Raw genomic sequence first — 14,905 nt, 5'->3', positions numbered from 1 at the left:
AGCTTCCATTTAGAAAGGGTTAAATGTCCCCTTTTCTGAAGTGTGGCAGAGTCCCAGTTGAGCATGCAGCCCAGTGGCAGAGCACTTGTCTGGCATGCTCAGCGTCTTGGGTTCTATCCCCAGCACTGTCCCCAAAAGACATCTTCAAGTAACCAGAAAAGGGACTGCTATGAACTGCCACAATCACAACACGCCACTTCCCGGGCACATGGGTGTACACGAAAAGGCATCTAAGTCAGCACACACCACACGGATATGCGTTACATTATGGAGTTCTATTTCGTTGTAAAGAAAAATGAAATCATGCCATTTGTAAGGAAATAGATGGAACAAACAAAACAAAACAAAATAAACAAACAAAAAACATCTTAAGTGCGGTAAGCCAGTCATAGGTAAATCAATACTATATGTGTTCTCTCAAATGTGGAATCCAGATTTTTGGGGTCCTTCGGGGGCTACAAGAGGGGAATGGAGATTGGGAACAGTATAATGACAAACCTATCATATATGAGATGTGGTGACAAAGCCCATTATTTTAGACACTGTCCAAGAAATTAATAAAGGTAATAAAAAGCAGATCTCCAGTTTCAGATGAAGATCTTCCTCAGGTCATTTCTTTTTTTTTTTTTTTTTTAATATGGAACGCTTCACGAATTTGCGTGTCATCCTTACGCAGGGGCCATGCTAATCTTCTCTGTATTGTTCCAATTTTAGTATATGTGCTGCCGAAGTGAGCACCTCAGGTCATTTTTTATTTGATTGGTTGGCTTTAATTTTTTGACACAGGGTCTCGGAGCCCAGGTTAGCCTTAACCTCCTGCTCTTCCTGACTTCACAGCCCAAGCGTTGGGATTACAGTCTTTCCAGACCTCACCCGACTTAGGTCAGTAACAGAGACAGACTGACATCTCACTATTCAAAGCCACTGACACAGTTTATAGCTATCAACAGTTTTGCTTTTGAGACAGGTTTTCACACTTGAGCCCAGGCTGGCTTGGAACTTGCTATGTAGTCCGGGATGGCCTTAGCCTTCTGGCTGTCCTCCGACCTCAGCCCAGGAAGTGCCGGGACTAATACACCTGGCTAAGCCACTGACACTTGGTCAAGCAAAAGAAGAGTTTTTGATGGCCAGGTGGTGGTGGCACTCATCTTTAATCCCAGCACTCGGGAAGCAGAGGCTGGCAGATCACTGTGAGTTTGAGGCCAGCCTGTCTACAGAGTGAGTTCCAGGACAGCCAAGGATACACAGAGAAACCCTGTCTCGAAAAACAAAACAAAAATAAAACAAACAACAAAAAAAGAGGGTTTGAAATATGAAATAATTCGGTTGTTAATTTCATGAATAATAATTGATCATCTACTTTATGCCATAGGTTTCTCTTTATCTTAAGAAGGTGGACCACCGTCAAAGAGACTAATTTTTCCAAACACAACTCAACTTTTCTAAACGTTGATGCCGTACTTTTCCCCTGTGGCATTTCAGTCCATCCTTAGGGATGAGACCTTGTATGTCAGCTGAAGACATGTATCCCACTAGTGTGCCTTGCTTGTCCGTAGGCCTGGCTGTGCAGCAACAGTTGGGATAGAATAACTAGCAGGCAAGCTCACTCTTGGGGTAGAGCTTTGCTCTAGAACTGTTAGAAGTGTAAAGTGTGTTCCAGGTATGTCTGCTGGCTCACCTCACTTCTCCCCCACCACCGCCCCACCCAATGCGCACGTGCCTCTGTGTGTGTGTGTGTGTGTGTGTGTGTGTGTGTGTGCATGTGCACATGTGTGCTTCACTCCAACCATAATGGAATAGAGACTATGCCCCTTGCCCTTTAGGTTCGACCAGTGAGAGGCACTGACTAGAGCAGAGGGAGGGGCGGGTGGAGGGGCAGGGGCGGGAGCAGGCAGAGGAAGGGACTGGAGTGGGACGAAGGCACTATTCGTCTCATCCTCTTACTAGTTAGACCCCAAGTTGACTACGCTGGCCTTGACCACGGCTTCCTTCTCCTCCTGCCCTACACTGAGAAGGGGTCCCAACAGGGCCAGCTGAGTGCTCACTAGTCCTCGCCAGGGCTTCAACAAGGCTTCGTGGAGCTGGAGTAGGTATAATAACTTGGAGAATTTTCTTTAAGGGAAAAAAAAAATGCAGCAGGTGTGGTTGTGTGTTGTAATATACCCTCCAGGCTGAGGCAGGGGGATTGTCAGTTCTGGGCAGTCTCAAAACAAACAAAAAGGAAAAGAGGAATGAAGGCAAGAAAGAAAGACGTGGACAGGAAGGAGGAAGGAAGGAAAGAAGAAGAAGAAGAAAAAGGGAAAGAAATGCAAACTTCTGGGTTGTATACACAGATACCTGGAAGAGGCCGTGTGGGTGGAGGATGTCTTTAAGTGCCCTTGGTTTCCAACCTCACCCACACTTTGTAATGACCTTCATTGCTTTCCTCAGTTACTCAAGTCAGCATGTTCCCTGGGCTGGGACCTCAACCTCAATACTGTGTATCTTATTAGAAGTATCTAATTAGAAGATAACCCAAAACGTCTCCTTTAAACTAAAGTCTCCCAAATATTTTCCTTCTGTCACAAAGGTAACTGACAGGCGGAACAAATTTGCTTTGCAGTTGCACTATGCAATTCTAATTTGGTGGGTGGTTTTTTTTTTTTCCCCCTTTGTGCACAAATGTGTGATAAAAGATACACAGGGATTTGACCTTACAGCCCGAGTATTGCTTACCCTGTGCGTGCCCTGACTGCATAATTAAATGACTAACCAGTGAGTGTCTAATTAAAGTTTAGCCAAACTGGGAAATAGAAATGTGCTCACTACAAAGTGGTCAACTCATTACTAAGAGGTGTGTCCTTTATACACTTTAAGGATGGCCTAGATGACAATTTGTGCCGAGGATGGAGAGGAGTGACAACGCTGTGAGCACTCGTGGAGTCTCAGAGGGCACGTGTTAAGGAAGCCCAACAGTCCATTTCTAAATGGCATGGAGGGAGACTAGGACTGTGCTGATGAGCAGAGTGAGCGCCTGCAAAAAGGTGGGCCTGGCTTAACTGTGTGTGTGTGTGTGTGTGTGTGTGTGTGTGTGGCTTCCGACTGCCTCCAAGACCTTGAGGTTTCCTAACAGAAAGCCAGGTTAAGCACATTTTAATGGTGGCAGAAAACAGTGAAAATTATTTCTAGACAGTGTGAAAACACTTACTCGTCCAATTAATGTAGAGTAGACTACACAGCCAACGATGTGTTAACATAACTGAGAAATTCCCAAGTTTCTTGTAATTTCTAATAGGAATTATTGACTCTCCTATTCTGTTGTGCCCTAGTCTAACTGGCTGGAACTTAACTATGTAGCCCAGGGTGGCTCACACCTCACAATTCTCCTGCCCCGACTCCTGAGTAGGAAGGTTACAGTGTGCACCATCGCACTCAGCTAATAAGTCCCAGGTAATGAAGGGGAAAGTAGCCGAGTGCAATGGTCCACAGGAGGCGTGAAGAGCTCAAGTTCCAGGCCAATCCCAATTACATAGCAAGACCTAGTGTCAAAAAAAAAAAAAAAAAAAAAAAAAAAAAAAAAAAGACAGAAAAAAAAGAAAAGGAAAGAAGGAAGAAAAGTAGAAAAGAAAGCACACACTTTCATGAAGAGAACTTGGGAATGCTACTAAGGGATCAAATCGTTTATCCTCTCAAAAACTGCGCACACAGGGGTGGCAGGGTGATGGTTCAACAGGTAAGAATGCCTGCACAAAAAGGAGCAGAGTTTGGACCCCAGCACCCACATAAAAAAGTCACGTGTATCTGAAGAGTGTGACCAATGACTGTCGATGTGAATGCTTAAATGTGTTATGGGCTAGAACAGAAAGAAACAAAACAAAGCAACAACAACAAAGTCTACATGCCTACTCTTGTATTAATTTGCGTGTGCAAATTATGTAAATTCACAGACTCTGTAGAAGACAAGAGCCTCACAGCGTGACCCCCCCCCCTTTGTCTTATGATCTGTGGAACAGCACCTCCTTTTCCATAGCTGTAACCTTCTCTGTTTTCCTTCCTAGCACACATCTTTACACAACTGTACAGGCCTATTTGCATAGAGGACTCCTTGCTGCCTATCTGCCTTTCCTTACAGAATGTGAGCCCTGTGGGGGGCAGGAACATAGTCTTAGCCTCTAAGTCCCCAGTCTTCTATGAGTGCTTGGTGCCAATAAATACTCACTACATCTTTACTAGTCACAAAAGCACGGCATCATCTATGTTTTCTAGAAATCTCTTACTCTGACACCTAGCAAAGAGCCGACAGCAGTGGCTAATGGAGCCCCACCAGGAACTAGCCTCATTCCAACAGTAGTCTCCTTCCCTAGTTTCCCCCAAATCCTCTTCTGAAACACTTGCCCTCTGCGTTGTTTTAAGAACTCAGTGCGGTGCTTGTAAAACACTGTTTTGGGGGGAAAAAGAGGAGAGGAGAAGAGGAAAGACCAGTGCTCCAGTTCGCGTCTGGAGTGTCCCTGAGCCTGGTGCTAACTGGGAGGTCATGGGTGGACTAAAGAAGTGGGATCGTGTGAAAGGTCTTGGGGTGACTGGGTGCAGATCTTTAAAAGGTGCCTGTCTTTCCCATCCAGCTGCCAGAGGTAACCGGTGTCACCTTGTCCTGGGTTCCCTGACATAGTGCCTTACCACCTGCTGAAAAGTGACAGCCATCTGTCTCATCACAGGCTGGAACTTCCAAAACTGGGAGCTAAACAAACAAACAAACAGATCTCTTCCCTTTATACATCAATTATCTCAGCCATAATAACAAAAGGCTGCTGGACTGGAGTGGTAGCACATGGCCAGCCTGCGTGTGGCACGTGGCAAGTTTCAGACCAGCCTGGGCTATAAAGCAATACCCTTAAAGTAAGCAAGCAAGAAGGTGAAATCATGAAAGAAATACACATTAACATCTGCAAGCCAGAACCACAAATAGGTCAAAAAGGTAAGTTCCCAAACACCTGTTATGGCTACTTTACCTCTCACAGTTTTAGCAAGCTACATAATATCATTTCATATTTACTATTTGGTATACTTTTCTGCCACTGAGTTTGTGTTATTATATACACTTCTATATTAATATTAATCGCTGTACTAAATTCTATGGTGTCGCCCAGCATGCCTGCTATGCCCCTGCCCCATATCCACTGTGTCCACAGTGCCAACCATGCCTGTTTCAGCCCTGGATGATGACGTATTTACTCTCAATCTGTTGGAGGATGCAGAAAGCACTGCAGCTTGTCGGTAAACAGATCTTGAGTTATTTTCACAGGAAACGTTTCTAGTTAGTTACCAGGGAAATAAGTAGGCAAAACACACGATATAAAAACCGAACGGAGCAATCCCTAACACTGGAGAGGAGGCAAAGAAAGGACTCCCACACACTGGAGGCCACTGCCGTCATTACTTAAGAAAAAAAAATTATTTTTCCTAATGGAAAAATTCTGCTCCCTAGGACAGAAGTCCTCAGAATTTTAATTTTAGAATTCCTTGACATTCTTAGAAACTAAGGAGCACAAGAACCTTGTTTACGTAGGCTATAGCGATCAACGGTTAGGTTAGAAGAAGCTAAGACTTAAAGCCAGGTGCGGTAGCATGTGTCCATAATCCAAGCACTTAGGAGCCAAAGGCAATCAGCAATCTTAGTTCAAAACAAGCTTGGTCTACACAGTGAGTTCAAGGAAAAGTGAGGAGAAAATAATCAAGACAAACACTGAGGAGGGAAGAGGAAGAAGAAGTTGTCCAACAATACACAAGGCACCCTTTGGCCATCAGATCAAGACGCCACCACATCTCATTATGGCTCTGGTTGGATCCCCAGCTCTACACTTAGAAGCTCAGAGTAGTGCAAAGGGCAAATAATATTTACTTCGCAGGGTTACATAAGCATTTGGACATGGCCAAGTTCCCCCAAAATACCTCCGGAATCCCTGAAGGCCCCAACACCTTGCTATGAGAACAGTCACCTTGAGAAGTCTGTGTGTGCTGTCCCCGGATGCAAGCATGAGCATCTTCGCCACAGTAGTGTTTCTTATGACTCCCAGGCACAGCCAGGCCAGGGACCCTCGCTAGCAGGATGAATCAATGAACAGTGAAGCATTCATAAAACAGAGTACTTCAGAGCAATAGAGGCAGCACCTTCAGCTGCCCACTATCCATGGGTGAGTCTCCTAAATACGATGGTTTGGTTTTGTGGCGGGGCCTAACGCTGTAGCCCAGGCTGATTTGGAGCTAGCTCATTGTGTAACTCATCTGGGAGGCTTAGGCCTCCCCCTTCTAAATGCTAGGAATGCATTTAATGGTGTGTGTAGCACCACGCCCAGCAACATAAATATGATGTTGATTGAAAGAACCTAGATATAGGTGAGACTCTAACATATAATTCCATTCATGTGATTCAGGAACTCAAAAACTATCGTGTTGTCTTGGGTTATGCATATAGGTGGTAAATCATAAGAAAAAGCAGAGATAGACTATCATAGCAGTTCAGATAAATAGCTATTGCGGATGGATATATGGCTCAGTGCTCAAGCTCACTAGCTGCCCTTCAGAGGACCTGGGTACAGTTCCCAGTGCCCAGATGGTGGATAACAGCTGTCTGTAACTCCAGAGGATGCAGCGCCTTCTTCTGGCTTCCACAGACACTGTATGCATGTGGCACACAGCCTTACATACAGGCAAAAAACACACCTACCTATACGCGTCACAATCTTTCAAATCAATAAATATCTTAAAAGATAATGGTGACTTCTTTGTGATGTGGATCCTTGCCCTTATTTAAAACTTGATTACAGGCTGGGCGTGGTGGCGCACGCCTTTGATCCTAGCACTCGGGAGGCAGAGGCAGGCAAATTGCTGGGAGTTCGAGGCCAGCCTGGTCTACAAAGCGACTCCAGGACAGGCAAGGATACACAGAGAAACCCCGTCTCAAAAAACCAAAAAAAAAAAAAAAAAAGCAAATAAACTTGGCTACATTATCATGGATATTTCTTCACATTTAAATTTCTAAATATGGCATGAGTGCATTATGTATCTTTTTTTTTTTTTTTTTTGCATTATGTATTTTGATTACTGAGCATCTGCTGTTGTTTGCTTTCTGGTTTGGTTTTCAGTTGGTGCTCCTTGGTCACATGCCTCACGTCCCCCCCCCCCCCCCATCCTGGTCCTGCCCTTGATGATGAGGGAATGTTCATCAGAAACCAGGAGGAAGTGGCAACATCTTATTTCTTATGCCGTTTCCAATCACCCCAGAGCCTGCTTTATTATTATCCATTATTTCCCACACGTAAGGTTTCTGCTCGGCTCTTCTGATGCAAGCTGTTTCACAATAACTAGGACCATGCATGCCTTTGGTTTCCAAAGCCAATGAACTTGTGTCCTATGCTAATTGGCCTTTTAATTTTCCTCTTTTGTGATTTCAGTAACCATCCTTAAGAACCTGCCTTGTGCCTGGGACCTGCTAATGGCCCTGTGAGGGGCATAGGCATCATTCTCACTTCACACCTGAGGAGACTGCCCAAGCTTGTCTTGCAGGGTTCGCGGGGTGTAGGTAAATCAATTGGCTTCGTGCATGTTAGGTGTTTATGATTATACACGAGTATGCCAGCTAACCAAAAGATCAGGATTTTCACATGCTCTTAAAGGCCCATAATCACGATGCTCCTAAACCCACATATTTGTTTTTACACTGGCAAGTCATTTCAAAAAGCCGTTTGTCCAGACCACGGGTGTATTTAAAATGATACATGGCTAATCTAACCTTCCATTTCTTGTTCTCTCTGTCTCTGTCTCTCTGTCTGTGTCTGTCTCTGAGACACACACACACACACACACACACACACACACACACACACACACACACGTTCCCTAAGACACAGAAAGAGCCGAGAGGCAGTGTGTGCTATAGGAAGCTGAGGCAGTCGCAAAGGAGGAAGCTATGACGTTGGTCTTACACCTGGAGGCAGCTCAGTGGAGTCCAGAGAGCCTCCCAGGAACCACCAAGCTGCTTTAAACTTTTTGGACCCAGCATTGAAATTGGCTGGACATGGTAAAATTATCCTTGTAAGGATTTTCAGACATCATCTAATATCTTTGTCTGGTCTCTGGGGCAAGAAGATAGATTTGCTTCCCCCTCGCACAGAACACATAGGTTTTTTTGTTTTTTTAATTACTCGCTTGCTCCATGAGGCTACCCTGGCCCAGGAGGGATGAGGCAAGGCAGAAGAGGCTGGGAGCATGTGTCCTCTGGGAGTGAGGAGAATTATGCTGCTCTGAAAGTAAGATGTTTCATCACTATATTCCTGGCAGGCAGTGAGCTCAGATGCGTTCTCTCTGCCTCAGCTTGCACGTCTGGATTACGCTCTGCAGAGCCGGTTCCTGTACAGACTTGAGGCAGACAAGCCTGCACACCCAGGCTTTCCTGCTCAGTGCCATCCTGGTCGTGCCTGGAGGCGTGGGCAGCAGGCTCTGCTCATTTCAACATTTCAAATTAAAATTCAATTTTAACTACTGGACCTGTAGTGCGGGGTACTAGGGCTGTGTACCCTTCCCTGTGCATATCTTGTGTGTCTTTAATGTTGTAGCACACAGACAGTCAAGACAGAAACAGCTTTTAGGATGCTCAGCCCGGCTGATTTCTCTCCCTAGCCCGGCCCAAGCTCACCTAGCAACATTCACACCCTGAGCTGAGGCAAAGCTTCTGGTGTTGGGCACTAAAACATCAGAAATTTCACTTATTAAACTTCAAATCCTTTTGACTAGTCATATCTAGGATATTCTTAGGCTTACATCATGGTTGGTTTATACTTGTAATATTTTTTTAAAAGCGGATTTTTTTCCTTTTTTTGGTAAAATATAAGATATTGGCTCTTTTTTTTAAAGATTTATTTATTATGTAAACAGTATGCATCAGATCACATTATAAATGGTTGTGAGCCACCATATGGTTGCTGGGAATTGAACTCATGACCTCTGGAAGAGTAATCAGTGCCCTTAACTGCTGAGCCATTTCTCCAGCCCGATATTGGCTCTTTTAAGATTTCTGAGAAAATATTAAGAGGTCCAATGAGATAGATGGCTCAGCAGGCAAAGATGCTTGCCGCTAAGCCTGAGGACCTGAGTTCTATTCCCAACATCCACAGGATGGAGAACAGAACTGACTCCTGCAAATTACATTCTGAGCTCCACATGTGTGTAGGACATGAGTGCATGCACGCACACGTGTGTGCAAACACACACAGCACACACAATTTAAAAATGTTTTTTAAAAGAAAAGATTATGAGCACAAACCCAATTTTAAAGTCTGTCTGTCTGTTTCTAAGATACCAGTGACAGGCATGTGTTAAGTGTAAAAGTTCTAACAAAGAAAACAGAGGCCCTAAAGCCCATCACAAACTCAGGGCTTAGTGCTCGTGCCTCTGTGATTAAACAGGTGGAGCAAAGTTTAATAGGTCTTATATAAGTGTCCTTTTTCTTAAAAGTTTACAAGGCTGCTTTCTCTCTTATCTGAATCCTTAGCACTTCTTGAATAATAGGTTGAAAGCAGCCAAGTTGTTCCCATAGCATTTTTGTGTCCTAATAAATCTTGTTTGGGGAAGACATGTGCAGTGAGTGCACAATAACTTGTTACTGGGCAGGCGGGGAGAGCGGCAGGCGGCCAACACCCAGTGGAGACACATCTGAGAGCCAGCCTACATCTGAGAAGAATGTGTAACACTGTTTCAGCTTCTACCCCCGAGAAAGGTGGAAATCGATCCTGACACTCAAAACACTTCCTTCCCCACTAATGTCTCTCTCCCCTTGTCCCCACCCCTGCCTCCAAAGAGCTGATACCAGTTTGTCTTTGAAATCCAAAAGAGGGCAGGGACAGAAGCTGGGCTAAAGGGTTAACTAAGTCTCGGCAGTCCGCTGAAGAGCAGGATTATGTACCAACAGGAGGATCCGCAGAACCCAGATGTATTTAAGAAGAGCACAGACCACGTTCCCTCCTAGACCCAAAGTCTTTATGGGTAGCTGGTCCCCACTGTATTTCTTCTATTCAAAATTGCTTAAACCCTTTAAAAGCAAAGAATATGCCAGATCTGGATGATAAATACTTTGTGAGGTTAATTGATGTCATTGGTCTCTCACTTCTGTATCAGTTAGAAACAAGGTCTTAGGCAACAGAGAACTGACACCACGGCTGTGGTCACCTCTTACCATTCTGTGGCTTCTTCGATTCCTATGAACACATCAAAAGGACACAGGGAGCAGCATGCGGCTCGGCCCACATTCCCTCTCTCTGTCCTCTCACCACAGCCCAGCCTGTCCACCTTCCAGAGCGCCCCGTCCACCTCCAGCAGCTCACGCTCGCCAGCAGGAACTGAGGCACAGACACTGACGGTTCACGTGAAGAGCTCATCTAACAAGGGTGTGTTTGATTCAAGAGCTGAAAGGGTTAAAGAGGTGCGCCCTTTTTGGGGTGTGACATTACACTAAACTTGCTGAAAAGACACCAGAGGAAATAGTAAGCAGGTAGTTTGGGGAGAGTGCCCTGCATATATTAAGCTCTTAAAAAAAAAAATCCATGTGGGTGAATACGCATGTGGGTGAATGAGAAATATGCAGAGTGAAAGGCATAGCTTAGCTCTGATTTTTAACTCTCTGGTGAACAAAGTATATTGTCTTTAGTGCTGGGTTTTTATTTTTATGTTGCTCTAATTCCAGTTTTATTTAATTTTGCTTTTTTGTGTTTTAGAAAAATGTAAACTATATTTCATAAATCATATCTCATGTAATATTATTAAAAATGTGAAAGGATAAAAATTAATCCATTTCATTAGTACTCAAATCACTGACACTAATATTCACCAATAAATCTAATCCAGTAATTATGATCATTACTTTGTAACTGCAACCACAGGCAGTTTGGTTTTGTTCTGTTTTGTTTGTGGAGTCTGAGATATGCAGGACACTTTTCCCACATGCAGTCTAAAAGTGTTTAGTGTTTGGTGGCATTCTTCTGGTCCACTGCTGCAGCAAGCGTGGCAGCTCCAGCAGCCCTCCTCATGCTTGTCCTGTTTGGGAGTGACATATGTCAGGAAAAACAGCTGTCTTATTCCATCAAGAAGAGAGCATTAGCCGGGTGTGGTGACGCACACTTTAAATCCCAGCACTTGGGAGGCAGAGGCAGGTGGATCTCTGTGACTTTGAGGCCAGCCTAGTCTACAAAGGAAGTCCAGGACAGCCAAGGCTACACAGAGAGACCATGTCTCAAAAAACCAAAGAAGAAGAAGAAGAAGAGGAGGAGGAGGAGGAGGAGAATGAGGAAGAAGAGGAGGAGGAGGAGGAAGAGGAGGAGGAGGAAGAGGAAGAGGAGGAGGAAGAGAAGAAGAAGAAGAAGAAGAAGAAGAAGAAGAAGAAGAAGAAGAAGAAGAAGAAGAAGAAAAAGGCAGAAACATCTGCCAGTTTGCCTCAGGGGCTGTGCAAGCGCCACCAATGGTGTCTGTATAAGACAGTACTCATTTTCTGAAGTTTTATTTTTGACCATAGTAGAAAGCATATAGCACACACTTTGCCATCTAAACGGTTCTTAAGCATCTAATTCCATAATACTAACTATATTCATATTGCTTTGCCAAATGCCTCTAGGACATTTTTGTTGTACAACACTTAACCAGCATTTCGGTTAGAGACGAGTCTCCACTCTCTGCTGTCCAGGCCTGGAATCTGCCATCCTACATCCTACCTAAGTCTGACTGCTTTGGGTCTCTCACTCATAGGATGTCACACAGTGTCTTTTTGTGACAGACGGTACAAACCTGGCATTGGGGTGCATGCTTGTAACCCCCAGCATTTACGAGGTAGAAACTGGAGGATCAGGAATACAAGACCAACCTCCTCTACAGAGCCAATAGGAGGGCCAGCCTAGGCTATACAAGATACCATCTCAAAACACAAAACACACCTACCAACCAAACAACCAAACAGCAACAGCAACAAAACCACCCTGGTACCTACTACAACTTCTTAAGGTACAGCATGCCGTCTATCTCAAACAACAAGACCAATAGGCATTTATTGGTTGCCAGCCTCTGTCAGTCACAATTTGGGGGGAAACCAAAACCAAACCAAACCCCCAAACCAAGCAATATGTGGAAGTACATATTGTGGAGAAAGACACAGATATGTGGGGGAAAAAAATCCACAAGGAAATACTGTCATTTAGAGGCGTGTATAAGATGTGACAGGAATGTAGCAATAGCTACCATTTAGGGATGGCCCATGTAGAAAAAGTTAGGCTTTGTTAAGTGGATTAGCTGACTTAACAAACCTTCTTCTTGGGGGCTCCAGAGTTCATGTCAAGGCAGTCCTGCTCTCCCCACAACCATGGAAAGTGAGCTGTCCATTGGCTGGATTTGAATAGGGGGTCTGGGTTCATTGCATGTGTTGTCCTTGGTTGGTGCAACAGTGTGTGTCAGCCTGCCTGGGCCAGATCTTCTGGCCTTGATGGTATCCTTGTGGGTCTCCAGAACCCTCTGGGTTCTTCCATCCCCCCCATTCTTCCATACTAATCTTAGCACTCAGTGCAGACTCCAGTCATCCAGAGTCCCAGCATCTGTCCCGATCCCCTGCTGGGTCGAGTCTCTCAGAGGACACCTATGTTGGGCTAATCTCCATTTATAAGTGAGTATATACCACGTGTGTCTTTCTGGGTCTGGGTTACCTCACTCAGAATGATTTTTCTAGTTCCATCCATTTGCCTGCAAATATCAATATTTCTTTGTTTTTAATAGCTGAGAAGCCCTGAAGGCATACAGAGGAAGGAAGTGCAGGCTATCTGGAGGAGACCTGATAGGCTGTTATTATATGGTGGGGGAGGAGTTCCCTTCTGAGAGGTCTAGGGGAGGGTAATAGGGTGGAAGAGGGAGGGTGGGAACGGGAAGATACAAGTGAGGGGATAACAATTGAGATGTAATCTGATTAAATTATAATAAATCTTTTAAAAACCTTTTTCTCTCTCCCTTTTAAAAAACCATTTTAACTTTATAAGTTACTATAAATCTAAAGAGTCATTCTGCAACAGTCTGCACCAAACAAATATGTATATATAAGAGATTTATTTATTTGTGTGTGCGCGCGCAGATCCCCATGAAAGCCAGAGGTTACAAGTGGCTGTGAGCTGCCTGACATGGGATCTGGGGATAGAACTCAGGTCCTCTAGGGAAGCATCAAGAGCTCTTAACCACTGAGCTCTCCAGCCTGTGCAGCCACTTAGATTAAGAGTTCTTAGATACTATAGCATGTGACAACAAGGCTGGGGATGCTAGCCAAGTGTTTGCCTGGTATGCATGAAGTTCTGGGCTCTACCCCAGCTCTGCATAATAATAGGCAACACACAGTGCCACCACTTGGGAGTTGGAGGCAGGAGTATTAGATCTTACATCAAGATCATCCTGGCTACATAGTGAGTTTGAGGCCAGCCTGAGTGACATGAGACCTTGTCTCAGAAAGAAAGAAAGAAAGAAACAACAAACAAACAAACAGGCAACATAATCTCAGGCAAGATTTCTTCTACTCACTCAATCTGGATAAAACATATATTAAACATTAATGTCAACATCCTGCTACCATGTACCCACCTCTGAGAGGACAGACTAGGTTGCTTACTTTTTTTTTTTTTTTTTTTTTTGGTTTTTTGAGACAGGGTTTCTCTGTGTAGCCTTGGCTGTCCTAGACTCACTTTGTTTGCTTACTTTTGCTTCCAGGAGCTTATACATTTATCCATAAAACAACCGCCAATGTACAAGCAGGCTTATAATTAAGTGCTCCAGTAGGTATCGAGAAATTTGTGACGCTTGAGGAGTTCAAAGGGAAGGAGATTGGCATGGGTGAGCCTTGATGCATAGTCTTAACAAGGCCTGGGTGGAGGAGAAGGCACTCCAAGAGAGGGCAGGGCCTGAAGGAAGTTAGCCAAGCGAATGCAGGCCCAACGGCCAAAGTAGAGTTAAGGGGCACAGTAAAGTCTGGCAGTGCCTGCTGGAAGTGTGAATAATAGGCTGAATCTTACTTGGGAAGAAAAGCCTTGAGAAGCAAGTCAAGAAGCCAAGGTGTGAAAGCAAGGGGAGCAGGCGCTTTCCACGGGTGTCTGAGCAGGGCGTGGTGGCACGGTTCAAACAGCGCTGGAGGAGGGTGAATGTTGCAGCCCCTGCTGGGCCCCACTGTTCAGGCATGACCTGAAATAGGGACTGGATTACCAGCAGTTGGAGGGACGGAGGGAGGGAAAGGATGTTTAGTGTGGAAGAAGAGGTTGGAAGAGAAGGGTGAGCCCAGAGGAACTCAGTGCCAAGTCACATGGCCTGGAGGACAATGACAAGCTCCAGAGGTGGGTCAGGGGCAGCATGTGTCCGGTCAGATTCAAGGGGACAGTGGCTATCTCCAGGTGGAAGCATCCATATACCATGGAAAGTTCACTCTCAAGGCAATACATTTGATTTGCAGTTAATGTCAAGGCCAAATCAGTCACTGTGGTAGAAAAATACAAGACTGTCTATAAATGGCACCTTCACAAGGTGTGGTAGTTTTATGTCAACTTGACACAAGCTAGAGCCATCTGGGAGGCAGGAGCCTCAGTTGAGAAAATGCCTCCATAAGATCAGGCTGTAGGCAAGCCTATGAGGCATTTTCTTAGTTACTGATGGGGAGGGTCCAGCCCACTGTACGGGGTGTCCTCCCTGGGTTGATGGTCCTGGGTTCTGTAAGAAACAAGGCTGAGCAAGCCATGGGGAGCAAGCCAGTAAGCAGCACCCCTCCATGGCCTCTACATCAGCTCCTGCCTTAAGTTCCTTTGACGATGGACTGTGAGATAGAAGTGTAAGTCCAGCAAACCCTTTCCTCCCCAAGCTGCTTTTAGTCACG

The 14,905-nt window shown here is 44.9% G+C and overlaps 1 protein-coding gene and 1 non-coding gene across 3 annotated transcripts in view; both read right to left on the bottom strand.

Moving 5' to 3' along the window:
- Positions 1-14,905, bottom strand: part of Crybg1 (crystallin beta-gamma domain containing 1) — a 112,795-nt gene that overhangs the window by 61,611 nt on the left and 36,279 nt on the right. The gene's annotated exons all lie outside the window — the stretch shown is intronic.
- Positions 632-738, bottom strand: LOC127205428 (U6 spliceosomal RNA). Its single transcript, XR_007832639.1, has one exon. It is a non-coding gene; the product is annotated as a U6 spliceosomal RNA (small nuclear RNA).

The sequence above is a fragment of the Acomys russatus genome, chromosome 21 (assembly GCF_903995435.1).
Source record: "Acomys russatus chromosome 21, mAcoRus1.1, whole genome shotgun sequence".
Classification (NCBI taxonomy): Eukaryota; Metazoa; Chordata; class Mammalia; order Rodentia; family Muridae; genus Acomys; species Acomys russatus.
This window is presented reverse-complemented; position numbering and strand designations above follow the sequence as displayed.